The 16,926-nt window shown below is 42.6% G+C and overlaps 1 long non-coding RNA gene across 1 annotated transcript in view; it reads left to right on the top strand.

Annotated features, from left to right (window-relative positions):
* LOC125403397 (uncharacterized) overlaps window positions 1-16,322 on the top strand; it is a 29,547-nt gene extending 13,225 nt beyond the window's left edge. Inside the window, exon 2 of the long non-coding RNA XR_015003236.2 lies at window positions 10,578-16,322. This is a non-coding gene — a long non-coding RNA (uncharacterized LOC125403397). The remainder of the gene's footprint in view (window positions 1-10,577) is intronic.
* Window positions 16,323-16,926: the final 604 nt, after the last annotated feature.

Genomic DNA, 16,926 nt, shown 5'->3' with positions numbered 1-16,926 from the left:
GACTCAACTAACCTATAAAAAGACACTGACTAACAGATTGGGTACAAAAACAGAATCCATCATTCTGCTGCATACAAGAAGCACACCTCAACCTCAAAGACAGACATTGCCTCAAAGTAATGGGTTGGGAAAAAATTTTCCAATTAAATGTACCTAGAAACAAGCTGGTGTAGCTATCCTAATATCTAACAAAATAGACTCCAAACAAAAATCAACCAAAAGAGACAAAGAAAGACATTTCATATTTGTCACACAAAAAATCCATCAAGATGAAGTCTCAATACTGAACACCTATGCCCCAAATATAAATGCACCCTCATATGTAAAATAAATACTTCTAAAGCTTAAATCATGTATTAAACCCCACACACTAATAGTGGGAGATTTCAACACTCCACTCTCACCACAGGACAGGTCAGTCAGACAAAAGAATGAACAGAGAAATAAGGGAACTAACAGATGTTATGACACAAATGGACTTAACAGACATCTATAGAATATTCCATCATAAAATATAAAAGAATATACCTTCTTCTCAGCACTTCATGGAACCTTTTCAATATTTGGTCACCTATTAGGCAACAAAACAAACTTTAACAGATACAAAAAATTGGGATAATCCCATGTATCGTATTGGATCACCATGGCTTAAAACTAGAATTCAACAGCTCTAATTTCCAGAAAGCCCACAAACACATGGAAATTAAACAATGCTCACCTGAATCATCAATGGATCAAGGAAGAAATAAAGGGAGAAATTAAACAGTTCCTAAAATTCAATGGAAATGGCCACACAACATATCCAAATTTATGGGACACAATGAAAACAGTGTTAAGAGGAAAGTTCATAGCTCTAAATGCCTACATAAAGAAGCTGGAAAAATTCCACACTAGTGAATTAACAGAACATTTGAAAACATTAGAACAAAAAGAAGCAAGCTCACCCAAGAGAATTAGATGGCAGGAAATAATCAAATTGAGAGCTGAAATCAACAAAATAGAAACAAAGAAACAATACAAAAAAATCAATGAGGCAAAGAGTTTGTTCTTCAAGAAAATCAACAAAATAGACAAACCTTTATCCAAACTAACCAAAAGGCAGAGAGAGAATATTAATATCCAAATTAACAAAATCAGAAATGTAAAGGGGGACATAACAACAGACACGGAGGAAATACAGAGAATCATCAGGTCATATTTCAAGAATTGTACTCCACAAAATTGGAAAACTTAAAGGAAATGGACAGCTTTCTGGATAAATATCACTTACCAAAATTAAATCTAGACCAGATAAGCAAATTAAACAGACCTGTAACTGCTAAAGAAATAGAAACAGTCACCAAAAGTCTCCCAACCAAAAAAGCCCAGGACCAGATGGTTTCAGCTCAAAATTCTGTAAGATTTTCAAAGAAGAACTAATACCAATATTCTTCAAATTGCACACAATAGTAACAGAAGGAACATTGCCAAACTCTTTTTATGAGGTTACAAATACCCTGATACCCAAACCACAGGAAGACATTACTAAGAAAGAGAATTACAGATTAATCTCACTCATGAAGATTGATGCAAAAAACTAAATAAAATACTGTCAATCGAATCCAAGAACACATCAGAACCATCATCCACCATGATCAAGTCGGCTTCATCCCAGAGATGCAGGGATGGTTCAACATACGAAAATCTGTCAACGTAACCCACTATATAAATAAGCTGAAAGAAAAAAACCACATGATCATCTCATTAGATACTGAAAAAGCCTTCGACTAAATTCAACACCCCTTTATTCATGATAAAGGTCTTGGAGAGAGCAGGGATACAAGAAACATATCTAAACATAATAAAGGCAACATAGAGCAAGCCAACAGCCAACACCAAACTCAATGAAGAGAAACTCACAGTGATTCCACTGAAATCAGGAACAAGACAAGGTTGTCCACTTTCTTTGTATCTATTCAATATAGTTCTTGAGGTCCTAGCTAGAGCAATAGGGCAGTAAAAGGAGATCAAGGGGAAACAAATTGGAAAAGAAGAAGCCCTTCCCTAGAGAGCAGCCCTCTGGAAAACCTACTGAGCTACTCAAGAGTAGCCTTCTACATCTTGCCCTACAAGGAACTAAGATACTTAGTTCTTACAGTATGATTTCTGAATCAGAAGCAACGATAACATCTGTAAAATTGCTTGAAATACAAATTTTAGAGCCCACACATACTACATCAGAAGCTCTAGGACTGAAGAACAGTAGCCTGTGTTTTATCAATGCCCAGCTGATTTTGATGCACAGTTACAAAGCTATGACCTTGGGGGAGCATAGGCAACAGTTTAGCTCCAGTCTCCCCTTCTGAATTTGTATGACCTAAGCGCCAGAATTATTAATGGGAACAAAGATTGAAATCCCGTCCTTAACTTTGAGAACTGATATACAGTAAAGAAGGAGAGAACAGGTAAGAAGAATGTGGAAGACACATTTTTACATAGCCCACAATTGGTCAAAACAGCAATTTGGTGTGCAGTGACTTATGGCTGTCAGGCCTGTAGCCTCCTAAATTAGAACATTTCTGGAGTTTTTCAGAATGCATCTAGCTCATTGAGACTTTAAAAATTTATCAGGCACCTTGGGAGTTGGCTCAAAGAAATAATCAATTAAAAAGATGCATTCTGTTTCCTTAGCTCTGCCTTGAGTCATTCAGGGACCACTTTCTGGGAATGGAATCTGATGATATTTTTTGTAAACTAGAGCAAAACACCATCTCACTTCCCAGGAGTTCAATCCTCTCCCTCCCGGCCCCTGAGGTGGGGTATATATTTGGTAGCCATTACACCCAGAGATGACATAGTCAGCCTTCCAGGTAGCTTTAGGAAACCATATTCTCCGGCTCAGCGATGACTCAGTGGAAGCAGATGGTATGAATGGCCTTAAGTATCAAGCTGGCACAAAGAATCCCTTTGCCATTATTTATTAAACATTTTACTAGCTCAGAGTGGCATGTCTGTGACTCCATTAGTTTTCTTTTTTTTTCGTTTTTGGTGTGTGTGTGGTGCCTGTGTGTGGTATATACACATGTGTGCATGCGTGTATGGGTGCACATGTGCATGCAGAGTTCAGAAGGGGAATATCAGGTTCCTGATCTCTTACTTTCCACCTTGTTCCCTCAAGAACCTTGTCCTGTCTCTTCCTGAACCTGGAGTTTGTTTTTCGGCTGGGTTGTCTGCCCAGCTCACCCCAGCGTCTCTTGTCTCAATCCCTTCAACCATCCAGCACTGTAGGCACGTATGGGTATGCCTGGCTTATCTTATGTGGGTGCTAGAGATATAAACTCTGGTCTTCACGTGTACGCAGCAAGCACTCCTAGCCACTCAGCCATCTTTCTAGATTATCTAACTTTATTCTTGTGTGGTATGTGGTATGGTCCAGAAATCTCTCCAGGGATCTGGCCGTGAGGTTTCATCTGTGAGGGTGAAGATATTCATTCATTATTCAAATGTTAGACAGACAGTAGCCACTCAGTGAACGTCTGCATGGTCAGTTAACTGAAATAGCGTACAGGTTACATTTGTTTGTTAGTGACAGCCAAGCTGCATATTAGCTCGGGGATTCACTCTGACCTATTTATTTCACGATGGGGATTGGTAACACTGTGTCCCAAGCACTTGGTGCACACTTACTTCATTTGGTAATTACAGCAACCCTGTAAAGTTGGAGTTGTTAGTCCCATTTTGTGGGTTGGAAAACTAAAACCAACACTCTTAAGATTGAATAGCTGATAAGTATCAAAGCCATGATTCTTGCTACTTTCTGTTTTAACTGAGTGTGTAATACAAGATCTAGTGTAGGATCAGAATGCATCCTCAGAACTGGGGCTTAGGTGGTGACCTTGAAGCCATAGAAGCCCACAGGCTAATTGAACGCACAAAGAGAAATGGTGGTTTATGGCAGAGACAATCAATTTATAACAGAATATAAGCTCTTAATATTTTATAAAATGTTTATAAAATGTTTTCTAGGTGAAAACATTTTTTCCATACATATAAAATACTTAAAAAATGCAGGTAAGCTATACAAAATGACACAATAAACATTCATGTGCCCATCACCTAGTTCCGCCTATCATTTCTTCACAGTATCTTTTTTATTCTTTTTTGAATGTTTGTTGTTGTTTGTTTGTCTTGCTGTATAGTCCTGGAGCTCGCTATGTTGACCAAATTGACCTTGAAGAACTTGCAGCGACTGTCTACAAGCTATCCTCTGACTACACACTTTCCAGACAGACAGACAGACAGACACACACACACATACACACACACACACACACACACACACACACACACACACACACACACACACACCAATGTTAAAAGAGAAAAGAATCTATATAATTCCAGACTAAAAGATGAACTAAAGGACATTAGAAGCAGAGGCACCAGAAGGTGCTAGGGGTCAGCAACACATTAAGTCGAACCAGAGCAGTGGCAGTGACGATAAATGGAACCCCTTGCGAGAAGCGATAGCCTCTGATTAACTGCAGTGGATTTGGCATGGGAGGCCACGGATGAACCTAACTCTGGTCCTCACTTTTGCACAGCGAGCACTTCACGCACTGATTCATCATTTCCCCAGCCTGAGACTGGGAGTTCCTGGATCATTTAACATCCTTGGGAAATACATAAGACCATAAGATTGACAGCACTGACTCCATACTGTTGATGAAGTGACTAATCAAGAAAGCCCCAGTAATTTGCTGAGGTCCCAGGATCTCATTACATGCTGGGAGCTGCTGACTTCTTATGTAATCTGCTTCAAATCATGATGCTTGAACTCTGCTGGGCAGTACTCTCTGCATTTGGAAACAAATGCACCACCATGGGCGAAAGGAAGCATGTGATTGGAAGAGAGGATGAAACTAGACTCTTGTGTTACCTCAAAGTGAAAACATTTTATCTTCTACGACTTTGTGCCTGGAATCGTAGGAATGCTCTCTGGGCTTCTGAACTGGCCTAGGCGACCTTCTGCTGCTTTCCCAGCCACAGCATTGAGAAACTGTCTTTCAGGGCAGCAGTTCTCAAGCACTAGAGGAAATGTGAACCCCTTTGGGGTCTTGTTAAAGTGGAAGTTCTGTTTCTGAAGGGCCAGGGTGGGGCACTGAGGTTTTGCATTTTTAACAAGCTCTCAAGGGATGCCCATGCTGCCAGTCTGACTTTAAGAAAACTGCCAGTTTTGAATGTCGGAGCAGCTCAGAACTTCATAAAATAAATTTGGGCATGTGTGTGTGTGTGTGTGTGTGTGTGTGTGTGTGTGTGTGTGTGTGAGAGAGAGAGAGAGAGAGAGAGAGAGAGAGAGAGAGAGAGAGAGAGAGATAGACAGGACCAGAAAAGGACCAAAAACCATCTGAGAGAAATTTAATTATGGGGTTGAAACAGGAGTTAGCTCTCTTGGAAATAAGGGTAAGGCTGTAGACAGAGTTTCTGTACTGCTTGGTCCCCCAGCCATTTAGTACCAAAGAAACACACAGAGGCTTATATTAATTAAAAACTGTTGGGCCTATTAGCTCAGACTTATTAACTAACTCTTACAACTTAAATTAACCCATAATCTTGTCTATGTTTAGCCACATGGCTTGGTATCTTTTCTCAGTGCAGCACTCTCATCTTGCTTCCACTGTGTCTGGGTGGCAACTGCAGACTGAGCCTTTCCTCTTCCTAGAATTCTTCTAGTCTGGTTGCCCTGCCTATACTTTCTGTCTGGCTGCTAGCCAATTAGCATTTTATTAAACCAATACATTTGACAAATCATTACAGGCTACAAGAGCATTATCCCACAGCCCATGGCCTATGGAGGATCACAAGCTAGGCATATAGAGCATGTAATCACTCCTCTGATTGGATAGTTATACGTGATTACCTCTCTGGTTGGGCTTTGAGCGTGCACAAGGAGTGTGGCGTCCTTACTGACTCAGCCCAGGATACATTAAAAAGTGACCAATCCCAATAAAGATTACCTTGATCTTCATTTATTTCCTGCCCTGAGACTCATTAAATAACACCTAAAGGGCAGGGCAACACAGTCCTTGCTTGGAACATGTATAGTTATTGTCTTGTTGCTGTGATAAAAACAAACAAACAAACAAACAAACAGAAACCCTAACAAAAGCAACTTAAATGAGAAAGAATTTACTTTTGGCTTCCAGTCCAACCCATCAAGGCAGGAAAGACGTGGTAGGAAGCTGGGAAGGCATGGTGGTATGAATAGGGTCTGGATGGTCACTTTGCATCCACCCACGCTCAGGAAGCAGAGAAGGAACAGGAAATGGGGGCAGTCTAGAAAGTCAAGCTCCTGTGATACACTTCTTCCAGTGAGGCTCCACCTGCTAAACATTCCACAGATTTCCCACACAGCACCGCAAGTAGGGCATCAGTTTTTAAACATGTGATCTCGTGGAGGACATTTCCCATCCAAGACACATCATTCCTCTCCTTGACTCCCATACACTCATGGCCAGACATCTTCTGATACACGTCAAATCCAACTTTAAAAGGTTGCCGCAGTCTTTAACAGTTCCAACACTGCTCAGGAGTTCAAAGTTTCTCCTGATACTCATAGCAACCTCTCATCTAAAAAGACTGTATGTCACTGGAACTGTACCTCCCTGATTCAACAAAACTTGCTGGCCATTGAGTCTTTGGCATCCTCCTACCTCCGCCTTCCCAGTGCTAACTAAAATTACAGGTACAGGCCGCCATTGACAGTATTTTTAAATGGATATGGGGAATCCAAACTCAGGTCCCCATGCCTGTAGAGCAATCATTTTACCATAAACTGATTGTCTCCACAGCCTATGTACTTTCTCTTCTTTTCTTGTTGTTGTTTTGGTTTGTTTGCTCACTTTTACTTTTAAGAAAAATCATCTAGATACTTTTTCTGCTCTGGCTCAGAACTGAAATCCAATGATTCTTCTGCCTTAACTCCGGAAGTAGCTGTGACTCCAGCCACTCTACCTGGCTTTTGCTGCACTTTGGAGCAACAAAACCCACAGAATAAAAGTTTAATGCAGAATGGCTGCTGTGTGTTTTGGGTGGGGCTCCTGCCCAGTGCTCTCCGGTGTCAGTTTCAGACTGGTTCCTGAGAAGAAACCCAGCACCCTGTGAGGACTGCCTTCTTCTGTTCACTTCACTCCACCCTCTTAAAGGCAATCTTTGGTGTATGCCAAATGCTGCAGAGGGAAGAGTTTACCTCCAAAGAGTATCTCTTGGCAGCTTTACCTGCGCTGTCTTTGGCCACAGGCAATGGCAATACGGGGAACATTGTGGAGCTCAATGCGTTCCCAGATCAGCCTGCTGCGAGGGAATGGAGAAGGTGGTGCTCTTCCAATTCAACATGCTGCAATTAGGGTCAAGAAGGTACTGGGCTCGGCTCTTCATTTTCACATTTACATTTTCGGCGACATCGGGAGATCTGTTTCCCAGTTTTCTTATAGGATAGGAGAAATGAATGATCCCTGCTTCCTTGTGCCTCTCAAAGGTTCGTTTTCAGCATTTTCAGGGCAGTGAAAAGGTTTTAAGCTGCAGGCTTCCACAGCGGCTATTCAGGGGAAACCAGTCTGGACGGCTTTCGAGATGGCACATCTACAGCCAGGTGTGCACTCTTATGTTCAGGCCTTTGCCCAGGAAGGACAAGACCCTGGGCTCAATGCCCAGCCCAGGAAAAGAAACCTCCTTCCCTGTTTGGACTGTTTGTCAAGTTCTCCAATTACCATCTATCAGGAATTTGGGGGAATCATCAATCCGTGCCACAAGGGGGCGCTTGGGAAATGCTGGTTTTCGTTCCAGTGATACTTAAAGCGTTTTAAATATAGAAATAGAAATTAAAATGATTTGCCATTTCCGTACCTAACCTTGCTTCATCTAATTTAAAAGCAATTTTTAATCAAAAGTGCCTCCTACTCTTCACATTTTAGATTAGTTTTGTTAATGTGGGTGATTTTAATATAATATATAACCTATAAAGCATTTATAGACACAAATTTGCATATAAGATGAGAAAAGGCTCCCGCCAAGGTTGGAGGTCTGAAGTAGCAAGTTATCTCCTGGTGTAAATGAAGGTGAAATCTTCCAAATTTCCTTTACAAATATTTCATATCTTTTTATTTCCTCTCTTCGCGAGCATTACTGTCTTCATTTTCTTTCCCTATTTGTAAGCCTGTGGGTTGATTTCAGGCATGGACACTAGACAAGTAAGTGTCCCACAATTGAACTAAGCTGCAGGCCTTATCGTTCTTACACTGCCGAAATCACTTCCGTGTCTGCGCGTTATTTACACTCCAAATGTTAGAGCATCACGTGTCTATGGGGTGGAGACACACAGAGAGAATGATAAAGGAAAGGGTTGACAATTGAAATGGTTTTCCGTGAAATCTCTTTCTGTTTCTGTTGGTTTTTGAGACAGGCTCATACTATGTAGTCCAAGATGGCTTTCAATTTGTAATTCTCCTGCCTCACCCTTCCAAAGGCACCACCTTCTAATTTCTTTCATTGCTGAAATTTTTCTATAAGTTTAAAATGAATTTCAAGATGAGGTTGAATAAAACAACCTGATCATAGGGAACTCAAGACCATTCTGAGTATACAGTAAGATCCTATCAGACACACACACACACACACACACACACACACACGCACACACAGATAGAGAGAGAGAGACAGAGACAGAGAGAGAGACAGACAGACAGACAGAGACAGAGAGAGCGCAAAACACTGCTGGCTTTGCTTTGGGGATGCGCGGAGCCCTTACTTAGCCATAGCATTTGATTCTAATTCATTACCTTTGCACTTGCTGTTCTTGAAGATGAACCTTTGTCTTCTGTATTTGTCTCCCTGGAGAATTCCTTTTTATTTCTGGTTTTGAGGTGGGACCTCACTATGTAGCACAGACTGGCCTCAAACCCCTGTTTCTCCTGCCTCAGCTTCCTGGGTGTTAGGTATACGCCACCACACTAAGATGAAAACTCCTACATTTCAATCCCCAGAGCATAACCTCTCTGGTAAGGGTGTCTGTGCTATGTGCCTAAGCCAATCTGCTGCTTTCCCCGGGGCTCACGGTGTTCTTTCTGACCCTCCTCTCATGTTCTGTAATTATTCTGCCGTCTTGTCTTGCAGAACAGGAGAACTCTGGCCACCTGCATTATTTAAACCCCAATTTCATCCCAACTTGTGACTCCTTGAGTTCAGGTCTCCATTGCTGGCTCCGGTGCCCTCCCTTCTGTGGTACGAGGCTGCCACAGGACAATATTGTTGAGGTTTCCTGTTGTTCCTGGCTGAGGCTTCACCCCTCCTCCTTCTCCCTGTTTGTTCTCCCTTTTCTTTTCCTCCTTGTGGAGGATGTGACCCTTTCCTGGTGAGATGCTGAACTGCAGGTACCATTTTGTTAAGGTCCCTCACCTCCCAGGTCCTTCCCTTGACCAGATTCTGCCTTTAACGCTGTTCACTCTGCCTTTTACAAGACTGTTTCCTTCTCTATAAAAATAGTGTGTCAGTCCAGTGGCCCTTCTAAAAGAGTAAATTATCATTTGTTTTGCTTATGCAGGCTGCTCAGAGAACTGACTTGGCCTAATCTTTTGTGCTAACTTGTAAAAGTTCTTCAAATAGTATTAACAAAAACTAATGAGGTATCTTTATAACCCTGTGTGTCTCAAAGAGCGGTGATCGGAGTGCCTTAGAGAGAGTCGACCGCCCCCCCCACCATCCCTGGAGTCTTAACATTATTCTGCTGACCCTTTAGGAGAGTGGTAAATGACTCTTTTCAAGTCTCCAGGTTTTTATTGCTTTCTTATCATGTGGGGCTGTACATTTTGTAGTTTAAAAAAATCCTTGGAGGGAAAAAAAAAGCTATGGATATCAGCAGAAAGACATAGTCTCTTTGAAATATCACTCCAAAGCACCAATTATTTCCTAGGCTGATGAAGGTGCTTCCAATCTTCCCTTAAAGAATGGAGTCGGACCGGCCTGATGCTTCCTGAGAGCAAGATCCTGGTCTTTCTAGTTCAGCTTTGTTCCCTGGGTCTCCGACAGTGCTGGATTCAAGGCTGGAAATCAAATATTTAGTGAGTGAATAAGTACATGAGGCCAGTGTGGGTGCTTAAGGGGATGCCAGGGTCTCGGTTCATGGAAACCAATAGAAAAGAGCACCCTGGGTAGATTCTTGAGCCCAAAGGACAGCTCATGATGCATCTGTTTCATAAGCAATGAGGATGCTCCGCTCTACCAGCGGAAGGACTGTGAGCATCGTGAGCTCTTCCCAGAACCGAGGGCTGTGCAGAGGCCATCCTGTCCCTTTATGTCCCTGCTGCAGCAGGGCTTTTCTGCACTAGCTTTACTGGAATAAAAGGCCGCGGTAGTGATGGCTGTCTTCCCATCCGCTCTTTATCAACACAGGGCAGTTTCCTGTATTTGTCAGTGATGCGGAAATGATCTAGCTGACACTAGCACACGCGAGGGCCCCAAAGTTATGCTGCGTTGCTCCTCTGCCCCCATGCTCTAGCCTCATTCCCTCGGTTACTTTCTTCTTTTTGCTTTTTCTTTTTTAGGATCTACTTTTAAATTTATGTATGTGCGCGCCCATGAGTGGAAATGCCTGAAGAGGTCAGTGGAGGGCATAGGATCCTCTGGAGTTGGGAGTTACAGGCAACTGTGACCTGCCTGATGTGGAAACCAGGAACAGAACTTGGAGCCTCTGCAAGAGCAGTACATGTTCTTAATTGCTGAGCCATCTCTCCAGCCTGAAGCAGTTACTCCTTAAAAACCTACTTTATTTTCTGTCTGAGCTCATGGTCATTTGCATGGTAGCCAAGTCCAGATAATCTTGATCTATTGTGTGTCTCAGGTTTTCCAAAGCCTTTGTTCCTTCTGCTGTTAGAGTCCAGGGAACTGACAAATAATACTGCTGGGCCAGAGGAGGGAGAAAGAAGCCTTAAATCACCGAAATGTGGTGTACTCTGGACCTGCTCAGCATGAACCGAGGAGGAAAAAAAGGAGCTGCAAATAGGATTGGCTCCTTTGGGCTGAAACTGGATTGGCAGCAATGCAGATCAGCCATGGGTTGAAGTCATTTTCTACTTTGGCACGGCTCGGTCTGTGGGGAATGGTAGAGTCAGGAGTCAGCTGCAGGATTTTGGGAGCCGGCCAGCATCTACATCTGTTCTCAACTGTAAGTGGACTGGAAAAAACACTTTGAGTAAAAGCCAGTGAAGAGAGCAGAGAATCACTGCTCCCAGAAAGAGCAGAATAGGGGAATGGACCCATCACCAAGATGCTGAATTTAGTGACAAAGGTTTATGAGAAGAAAGTGTGGACAGTTCTTACCCTGTCTGTGAAGAGTCACCGCATTTCTGACAGTATTAGGGTCATAATCCACAGTACATGAAAGCCATGTTACCAGCAGGGGTTGCTGGCACCTAGGAGTAATCCCTGCACTTGGAGGGAGAGGTGGAAGGAAGGAAAGCTGAGGCCAGCCTGGAACAGGTAGAAACACAGAAAGCAATGCCAGGTTAGACTAAAGGAGGAGTCTCAGATTCAAGGGGAGTGTTTTGGTAATATTTACTGGATGCTGGACATGTTTTCATGAATTTCATGCAGGATTTCTTGTCTCCAAACACATGACTGGACCATACTGTAGGAGCAGTATAAAACTGTTTTTCATATAAAACTTTTTCTTTGGAAAGGTTCTCCATCAGCTGAGTGTTGTGAATAGCTTGAGTTGGAGCAAGCGTACTTAAAGGATGTAGTTTGGAATCACAATGGCCTCAGTCCAAAACGCAAATCCATCCCTTCCTGACTGTATGACTTCAGGCAAGTCGCCCTTTGACCTTCTGTGTTTTCACCTGAAATGGGGATCCTAACAGATGACTAACCAGGTTATTGGGAGACCCGATGTGTCCCAAGCCACCTAGAAAGTACAGGAAATACATTAACTCCTTTCTCTCTCGTCTGTTTGCTTTCTTTTTTTTTTATCACTATTATTACTTTTAAAGATTAATTTAATCTTTTTTTTGTGAAAATGGGGGTTCAACAAAGGGCTTTGCGCACGGAAGCAAGCATTGCACCGCTGAGCTAAATCTCCAGCCCTCTTCTTTTTATTGTGCAGTGGAGTTTCATTAAATTATCCAATTAGCCTTGAACTCAGTCTGTAGGCCAGGCTGGTCTTGACTTGTGGGCTCCCTGTCTCAGTCTACCTAAAAACCAATCTTCTATGCCTACACCACCAAACTGGCTTATTTTATTTTTTATTGGCACAAATAATGGAGCTTATTTATTCAGTATAACATAATCCATGAATCCATATGGAAATGATCAAATCATATCTGTCACTTTAAATATTTTTCATTTCTTTGTGGCTTACTACAAAATCTTGGTAGTTAGCTGTTTATTTTTTTTTTAATTAAAGATATTTTATTTTGAGACAACATCTTTTCATGTAGCTCTGACTAGCCGGGACCTCACTGTGTAGACCAGGCTGACCTGTCTCATGGAGATCCACAGGCCTCTGCTTCTGGAGAGGATTGAAGGCATGCACCCCCACTCCTGGATTTCCTTTGACATACATGGACAGATGTCAATCATTGTCACCATAGTTGTCCCACTGTGCCGTCAGCGCTAGACTCTCTGCGTTGTGCGTGACTAACCCATGCCTGTCCATCCCCTTTGCCCCTCCCTGCTTCCTCTCTCGCACCCACTCTTAATTTCCACTTTCAGCCTCTGTGGGATCAGCGGCCTTAGATTCCTTGCGTGTGAGACCACACAGTGCCTGTCTCTCCGTGTTTCGTGAGTTTTCTACCTGCCAGATACTGTTGCACATGCAGTTTTGATTTCTGGAGAATATGTTTTGTGTCATTGGAATGAATGAAATCCATATGCCTTGTCTAAACTTATAATTGCTTTTTTTCAAACTAGCCAAAAGTGACAAGAGAAACCAAAAGTAGCAAAGCAGGCTGGGAGGAGGCTATATGTGAGGGAGCAACTCAGCCAGGATGGGCTGGGGGAACTGTGGCAAGGGTCATTTGGGCTGTTCGGTCAAATGCCAAGTTCATCTTCGAAAGACTCACTGAATGGCAGTTACAAGCTTATAAAGTATTCAGAGTAATGGAAATGATTAGAAATAGTTTCCAAATCACTTGCAAGACATTTTTTACAGTTTGCTTTTTAGAAAAGTACATTTGCTAATTAACCAGCAGTACTTATACAAAGAGAACCAATATAAATAACACAGAGAGAAAGAGAGGGAAAGGAGGAGGAAAAGAGGTTGTTATGGGTCCCTGAGCCCTACTCAGTCTCTGCAAGTAATGATTTTGATATGAAAAATGAGATGAAATATGAAATCATATTTTTAAATACTTAGTTCTTTTTTAAAGGTAATTTATTTAACTTTATTTGGTGTACATTTGGTATGAAGGTGTCAAATTCCCTGAAATTGGAGTTACGGACAGTTGTGAGCTGCCATGTAGGTGCCGGAAATTGAACCCAAGTCCTCTGGAAGAATAACCAATGCTCTTAACCACTGAGCCATCTCTCCGACCCCAAAATTGATTATGTTTAAGGTGCCTTTCAAATCTATCATTTTAGCCTCCTGTTTGCTGTTTGTGTTTTAGTATCTCCTTTATTGAGATAAATCCCGATGGCTTACGGAGCCATGTTGGGTATTTTCACCCTACAATAGCACTAGGGAAGAGGGAGCTCTTGCTCTTCCTATTTCAAAGACAAAGACACGGAAGCTGATAAGACTTAAGACATCTTTAAAGATCAGCCAGGTGGGAATAGTGTGAAGACTTACTGGACTCAGGCTTTTAATCAAATCCACGTGTGTCGGAGTATAATCACCCTTGCTGTTCACTGACAGTGGGAGAGGAAGCTTCTCTGGCAACAGAGAAAATCAAACCTTGGTGGAAAACATCCTCTTAAATATGGATCATTATACCTATTAGAACAGAGGTTTTCAACCTTCCTAATGCTTTGACCCTTGAATACAGTTCCTCATTCTGTGACGACCCCCAATCATAAAACCATTTTCATTGCCACTTCATAACTGCAATTTTGCCACTGTTATGAGCCATAATATAAATGTCTGTGCTTTCTGATGGTCTTAGGTGACCCCTGTGAAAGGGTCATTCAAATTCCAAAGGGGGGTCTCAACCCCCAGGTTGAGACCTGCTGTATTAGAAACTTCACAGTACCTTGAGGAGGCCCGCTGGTTTGTTTCACTGGTTTCTCTTTGTGTAACGGGCAATGGGTGAGTTTTTCATGAACTGAGATGGTTGTTGTTTATCTTCATTAGAAGCCTCTGTGTACGTTAGGAAGGCTGGAGGCAACTCCACAACTCGTTTATATGTTCCCCACTCACTCTCCATTCTATTACAGAAGTAACAGGAATTAGAAGGGCACCAGGTTCCTAGCTCTCGGCCCAGAGCTTTCTCGGCTTCATATGGGCGTTTCCTGACAGCATGTCCACAGTGCTCACTGCCCAGCTCTGCCCCCCATCAACACACTCTGGCATCCAGTGTCAGGTTCTCTCCATGTTTGTCCATTAGCTTCCTCGAAGAAGGTTAGGGAATTGTTGGCAATGCCAGCTGGCCTTGACCAGCTCCTGTTGAGAGAAAACTCACGTCGCTTGGCCCTGGGAAGCTGCCTGTGTTTTTCATGGATGGAAGTACAGGAGCTAAGGGGATGTTCCTCCATCTGCCTGTTTGAGAGGAGCTGGCCTTTCTGTGTCTCTCATAGAGTGTGGGAAGACATATTGGCTTTGGCCAGTCCACCAAGGTGCTTCTGTTTGGATTGCTATGGGCTAAGGGAAGGAAGACTGTCCTCAGCCCAGAGGGTGCCTGCCTGTGCTTGAGGCTAGCAAAGGCTTCATATACCGCTGCAGCAGTAAGTGTGGCCGGACACCCCTTGCACTGTGCATTCTTGTACACTGTCTCCAAAACATGTCCTCGTCACATTTGGAGAGTCGACTTAGAAAGGATTGATTAAAAAAAAATCTACATACTGCACTTATTGGCTTTTTCACTACGATCAAGTGTAAAGTGTATGCTTATTGGCCATATTCATTGTGTGAAGTCACAGGTTTTATAAGGTCATTTGCATGTAATTATGTGTCCTTTGACTAGCATACTGCCTGTTTGTTGTAGAAATCTTAAAAGCAGAGAGGGATACAGAATACGAAATAAGTCCCATTTTTTTCATGGTGCCAGGGAGAATCACTGCGAAGCTTTTCTCATGCGTTGTTTGTAATTTTATAAGGTGTACACACACACACACACACACACACACACACACGAGACTGGGTTATACTTCAGTGGTAGACTAAACCTCCCCCACCCCCAACTGATAAATATTTATAAGGATTTTCAATGTGTGCAGTCTTTTTCCATGGAATGCATTATGTACATTTCCATGTGCTGCTAAATCTAACAATGCATTCACCGGCTGTGGGTATCCAGTCTATGCTAAGACTCAAACTGTAATAGAACTCTCCTGCTAATCTTCTACTGTTGTTCTGTTTTTTGTCTTAAATCACCAATGCCAGCCTTAAACTCACTGAGGGTGACCTTGACCTTTGGATGCTCCTGCCTCCACCTTCTGAAGGCTGGGACTGCAGGCCTACACCCCCTGTAAAGTTTTGTGTGGTGCTGGGCTTGAACGCAGGGATTCACTTAGGCTAGGTAAGCACTCTGCCAGTTGAGCTACATCCCAGCCACTTGGGTTTGCTTTGTTGTTAAAGGGTGAGAGCATCATGGGGGCAAGCATGGCACTGGAGAAGTAGCTAAGATCTTACATCTGACCCATAAGCGTGAACTGGGGGTGGGAAGAGTGGGCTTTTTGAAACTCCAAAACCAATCCCCGAGAGACACACCTCCTCCAACAAGGTCACACCTCTTCATCCTTCCCAAACAGTTCTACCAACAGGGGGGGGTGGGGGGGGGACCCAAGCATTGCAATACATGACCCATAGGGGACATTCTCATTCAAACCACCACAGCAGGTGGCTGTTCTGCCAGGATGAGGTGCTCATTACTTCCTTGTCTTTGCAATAACCTATCATGGTACTGGATAGGATGACCCACCCAGGGCTCCACAAACTTAAAAGGAGTTGTAGTCAGCATGTTTCATGTTTCCTAAGTTTGGTTTTCTTCGTGTATTTGAAGTAATGTTTTCAGTTTTTACTAGTGTATATTAAGTATACAAAGTAATGGGTTTCATTGTGACATTTTCCCTGAATGCATGTAACATTCTTTAACCATATCCATCCCCCTTATTACCAATGAAAGTACCTTTTACAAAAATACATGAGTCATATTTGTTGTGTAATATTTTACTCTTTTGACTTTTTGAGGGGCAAAACATCCAGCTCTCAAATAAATCACACACACAGGCTCATTCTTTGTTATGAATTCCCAGCCTCAACTTGGCTTGTTTCTTGTCAGTTTTCCTTAACTAATTATCCCGACTACTTTTTTGCCTCTGGGCGCTTATCTTTCTCTAATTCTGTGTATCTTACTTTCCTTCTTACTTCGTGGCTAGCTGGGTGATTGGGGGGCTGTGCCTGATGTCCTCCTCCCCTTGTTCTGCTGTCTTCTTTCTTCTCTTGCTGCTCCTTGTTCTGGGGTCTCCTTCTGTTTATCCTCTCTGCCTGCCAGCCCCACCTATCCTTGCTCCTGCCTCGCTATTGGGTGCTCATCACTTTATTAGGCCCATCAGGTGTTGTAGACAGGCACAGTAACACAGCTTCACAGAGTTAAACAAATGCAGCGGAAGCAAAAGTCACACACCTGAAAATAATATTCCCCAACACATATTTCTGAAACTTTGGTGTCTCATTTAGAGGAAAAGTATTTGCAATTAAGACATATCATCTGATATCTGTTTATTATCTACATGGAAAAGTTC

Source organism: Myodes glareolus, chromosome 7, assembly GCF_982192425.1.
Source record: "Myodes glareolus chromosome 7, mMyoGla1.1, whole genome shotgun sequence".
In the NCBI taxonomy this organism is placed as follows: Eukaryota; Metazoa; Chordata; class Mammalia; order Rodentia; family Cricetidae; genus Myodes; species Myodes glareolus.
The sequence above is the reverse complement of the archived record's forward strand: the minus strand, read 5'-3'. Positions and strand labels throughout refer to the sequence as shown.